General features: G+C 30.7%; 1 long non-coding RNA gene across 1 annotated transcript; it reads right to left on the bottom strand.

The window, feature by feature from the left end:
• Positions 1–271: 271 nt before the first annotated feature.
• On the bottom strand, positions 272–1,190 carry LOC142223960 (uncharacterized). Its single transcript, XR_012718981.1, has 3 exons — positions 964–1,190; positions 795–899; positions 272–729 (listed from the first exon to the last, which is right to left on the bottom strand). It is a non-coding gene; the product is annotated as an uncharacterized LOC142223960 (long non-coding RNA).
• Between the last annotated feature and the right edge of the window lie 4,138 nt (positions 1,191–5,328).

Here is a 5,328-nt window from a genome sequence, read left to right as displayed (position 1 = left end):
GTGAAATTCAACACATTAGCAATAATATCTCAAGTGTTATCCTCAAATTGAAATGCATCGCTACTCAATAATTGGTCAAACAATTTTCGATGCGAGTCAAATTCAAAATTAACATCGTTGCAAATACTTTTCAACCTAAATTTGTATGAATGATATCCCCACTTCAAATTGAAAGTCAAAGCCAAAATTCTATGAATTTTGTATAATTTATTCATTTTCATCAAAATAAAATATATAATAATACACTACACTGCATAATACACTACAATACCAATTGATAAATAATAATCTTATTAAACATATCAATAAATAAGAACAAAAAAAAAACAAACAACAAAACTTTAAATATCTTAAACATTATTAGTAACACTTTTTCATTGATAAGTCGATTTCCTTCTTTTTGGTGTCATAAAACAGCATTAAAATTTATTAACATGGGGGCAATTTGAAATTAGGAACTTACTGGACCGCGTGTTAGAATTGATTTCTAGCAGAAGGAATTCACAAAATATCCATTTTAAACTGATAATAACATATGAATTAAACTGACGATGTGATGCACATTGTCATCCAGAAGTTGTTGATTTCAACAATTTTTTGTTTTTAACAATTTTAATTGGTTGCACTTGTAATGTTTCTGGAAACTTTTTCTTGTCGATAAGCCACTCATTTTTCATTGGTCAGCTTCTTAATGTTTGCAAGAATGTAGCATCCAAAGATTTTAGTTTTCTGCAAAGAGATTTAAATTTAGTGACTTCTCTAAAGTGTTGATTTAATTTTTCATATTGACGTACCAATTATTATAAACTATTTGAAGCAGTTTCAGTTAATTGTCCACCATTTTTCATCGGCCAGCTTTTTAATGTTTTCAAGAACGTAGAATCCATAATTTTAGTTTTCTGCAAAGAGATATACATTTAGTGACTTCCTTAAAGTTTTATTTCATTTCTTATTTTCACTTACCTATTTTTATAAACTATTTGGTTATTTGTCTAAAATTTTTCATTTTTTTTTAATTTCTTGCAATTGACCACGAACTTCGTTGCACAAGTAAGTATTGAAAACCACATGTTTTTTCCTTGCATTTTAGGGTAGTGTTTTGTCAAAGTTTTCTCATATTATCTTCAACACCTTTTCAAAGATTTTGTCAACATTTTGGCAAATTGGAAGTAATACGCAAACAATTTGAAGATGTATTGAAGATGAGCTATTTCAAGTCAAGTTGAATTTATGTTAAAAATTATATTTACCCTCAAACTGAAAAGTTGTTGCATTTGAAAAACGCTCATCCTGTGTTTATTGGGGAATTTTTGAAATTCACAGTAGAGGCAATATGTCAATTCTGTGAATGAATTACAGAATGTCAGAGAGAAAGCCGAACTGTGAAGACGAAATCACGTTTGTTCTAAAATTGGTAAGTAATTTGTTTTTACTATTTTTCTTTTCAGGTTTTGTACATTTTGTATATATTTTTTCATCATTTTGCTTTTTTCTTTACAGGATTTTATTTTTTCTTTACTTTATCTTTGCAGGTTTTCTTCTCTTGTTGTCTCCACGGATTTGGTTATGTTGCAGATTTCGTTCCAAATAACCTGTTTATGAGATAATAATTAATCAATTTTTTTCTTTTTCTTTCAGAATTTCTGCCAATGTAAAATGTTTGCATCGTGGTATCTGCGGCTAAATGTGTCTAATCACCACAATTATTCCAGGTTTCCATGATGCAAACTTTTTATTTTTCTGGTGAGAAATTGAGGAGACTTGGGATGGGAGAAGTATATCCCTCCATTAGCAGACATCCCTCTCTCTGCAACGTTGGACTGGGAATAGGGGTGGGAGATGATAATCCCTCACAGGCATGACCCCCCTTTCTCCATCATGGCAATATGAGGAAGTAGCTTTTTTGCCATTCCTCCAACGTGGGATAATATAATTAAAAAAAGTGCAAAGTTCCATAAAAAAAAGATTTGCGTGGGACTTTGGCGAAAAGGTGGTTTTGAGGCGCCCACAGGGTCAAAAATGCCTCACCTCTGCGAAGCTCCACGCAAAATTTTTTTTTGCATGGAACTTGGGGTGGGGGGGGGTTTATTTCATGCGGAGTTGCGCGCAGTTATTTTGCGTGGAGCTTCGGTTTTTTTTCAGGTTTAATGTGCAATCCAACGTTTTGTTGGATTGCTGCTCATGCGGAGTTCCGCGCAAATTTATTTTGCGTGGAGCTTCGGTTTCTTTTTCAGGTTTAATGTGCAATCCAACGTTTTGTTGGATTGCTGCTCATGCGGAGTACCGCGCAAATTTATTTTGCGTGGAGCTTCGGTTTCTTTTTCAGGTTTAATTTATGTGAATATATTTATGTAAGTATTTAATTTTAAAATAATTATTAAATTTTTTCAAATTTAAATTGGGTTAAAAAAATGAGGGAAGAAAAAGAGGGGATCTTTTGATCAAATTTTAAATTTTTTTTAAAGAGAAAAATCTTTGTAGGTGGATTTCTTAGTTTTTCTGCAAAGAAACTCAAATTTAATTTTAGCGCCAAATGAAAAGTTCCATTTTTTATAAAAGAGAGCGTAATTGTTTTTGCTTTTTTTTAAGTTTTCTGTAAAATTCAATTTTGGCGCAAATTTAAAAAAGAAAAAGAGAGTGAAAGACTTAGTTTTTCTGCAAAGAATTAGAGATTTGAATTTGAAAGAGTAACTGAATTTGATTTTTTTGCTTTTTCTGCAAAGAGTTAAAGAGATTTCCAACCAGATTTCGCGCCAATTAGAAAAAATCTTTAGTCATTGAAAAGACTTCAAACCAATTGGAAGTTTAATAATTTTTCATCCAAAAGGTTTTTTTAAATAAAAGAAAATTATGGAGTGTGTTGTGCATAATTGTCCCGGTCGGAATTCTGGCCAAATAAGGCTATACGGAATTCCGACCGATTTTTTGGACAAATGGTGTTCCAATATTAAATTGAATGTGGATGCAGTAAACTGCTACTCGAAAGTGTGCAGTCGGCACTTCGATGAGCAGTGCTTCTTGGACAAGAAGCTGAAGAGGGGATCAATGCCGACCAAATTACTGGGTAAGTGTAATCATCATAACTTAAAAGTATATACAGCAGTAAGTTCGTCCGGGCCGAATCTTAAATACCCACCACCATGAATCAAACATACTAGTTTCCTTAGAAAATTTCATGGGGGTTTGGAGGCCTTACCAGCGTTGCAACAACGAATTTTTATTTTGGACCAAATTTTTCCAAAATTCGTACTAGTTTTCTAATATAAATTAATATTGTATTTACTGCACAAAAAATTTTCCAAAATTTCTATTGATAATTTTTTCAAATTTTTATACCCTGCGCCACACTGTGGAACAGGGTATTATAAGTTAGTGCATATGTTTGTAACACCCAGAAGGAGACGAGATAGACACATGGTGTCTTTGGAAATAATGCTCAGGGTGGGTCCCTGATTCGATATAACCATGTCCGTATGTCCGTCCGTCTGTCTGTGAACACATTTTTGTGATCAAAGTCTAGGTCGCAATTTAAGTCCAATCGCCTTCAAATTTGGCACATGTTCCTAATTCAGAATAGAACCCTATTGATTTTGGAAGAAATCGGTTCAGATTTAGATATAGCTCCCATATATATCTTTCGCTCGATATGCACTAATATGGACCAAGCAGTCAGAGTTTTATACCGATTTGCTTGAAATTTTGTACAAACATAACAATTAGTCGTATAGTCAAGTGTCCAAAATTTGATTGAAATCGGTTCAGATTTAGATATAGCTCCCATATATATATATCTTTCGCCCGATATGCATTTATATGGACACAGAAGCCAGAGTTTTATCCCGATTAGCTTGAAATTTTGCACTAGGAGTACAATTGGTAGTGTAGTCATGTGTGCCAAATTTGATTGAAATCGGTTCAGATTTTGTTATAGCTTCCATATATATTTTAATTTTTTTTCTGTCTGTCTGTCTGTCTGTCCGTCCGTCTGACTGTCTGTTCATGTATTTTTGTGCGCAAAGTACAGGTCGCAGTTTAAATCCGATCGTCCTCAAATTTGGCATAGGGTCGTTTTTTAGGACAAAGACAATCGCTATTGATTTTGGAAAAAATCGGTTCAGATTTAGATATAGCTGCCATATATATTTATCCCCGATCTGGTCATAATTGGCGTATTTATCAACTGATGTTCTTCAAATTCAGTACATCCGAATATTTTATGAGTCTCGAAAAACTTGCAAAATATCATCTAAATCGGTTCAGATTTAGATATAGCTCCCATATATATCTTTCGTCCGATTTAGACTCATATGACCACAGAGGCCAAATGTTACTACCGATTTTCGTGAAATTTTGCATAAGGAGTAGAATTGACATTCTACCAATGCTTGGTAAATTTGATTGAAATCGGTTCAGATTTTGATATAGCTCCCATATATATCTTTCGTCCGATTTGCACTTATATGGCCTCAAAAGCTAGAGTTTTGCCGTGATTTAGTTCAGATTTTGCACAAGGAGTACGTTTAATAGTATCGATAAGTGTACCAAATTTGGTTTTATTTACTACACAAAAAATTTTCCAAAATTTCTATTGATATTTTTTTCAAAATTTTATTTCTATAGAAAATGTTGTCAAAATTTTATTATTTGTTTGGTCTACGTTTTATTTCTACAGAAAATTTTTTCAAAATTTTGTCTCTATAGAAAATTTAGCAAAATTTTCTTTCTATAGACAAGTTTTTCAAAATTTTATTACTATTGATATTTGTTATAGAAAATTTGATCAACATTTTATTTATATAGAAAAATTTGTCAAAAATTTATTTATGTAGAAAATGTTGTCAAAAATTTATTTCTATAGAAAATTTAGTCAAAATTTTGCTTCTATAGAAAATTTTGCAAAATTTTATTTACTACACAAAAAATTTTTTAAAATTTTCAAAATTTTGCTTCTATTGATAATTTTTTAAAATTTTTTTCTATAGAAAATTGTGCGAAGATTTTGTTACTATAGATTTTTTTATAGAAAATTTTAAAATGTAGTCTAAATTGTCTTTCTGTAGAAAATTTTGCAAAATTGTATTTACTACACAAAATATTTTCCAAACTTTCTATTGATATTTTTTTCAAAATTTAATTCTATAGAAAATTTTGTCAAAATTTTATTACTATATTTTTTTTTTTATAGAAAATTTGGTAAAATTTTTATTTATATAGAAAATTTTGTCAAACATTTATTTATATAGAGAATTTAGTCCAAATTTTGTTTCTATAGAAAATTTTGCAAACTTTTATTTTTCTAAAAAATATTCAAAATAATATTACAATATA

This window comes from Haematobia irritans, chromosome 2 (genome assembly GCF_050003625.1).
Source record: "Haematobia irritans isolate KBUSLIRL chromosome 2, ASM5000362v1, whole genome shotgun sequence".
In the NCBI taxonomy this organism is placed as follows: domain Eukaryota; kingdom Metazoa; phylum Arthropoda; class Insecta; order Diptera; family Muscidae; genus Haematobia; species Haematobia irritans.
Note: the sequence above shows the minus strand (reverse complement) of the source record. Positions and strands in the feature narration are given on the sequence as shown.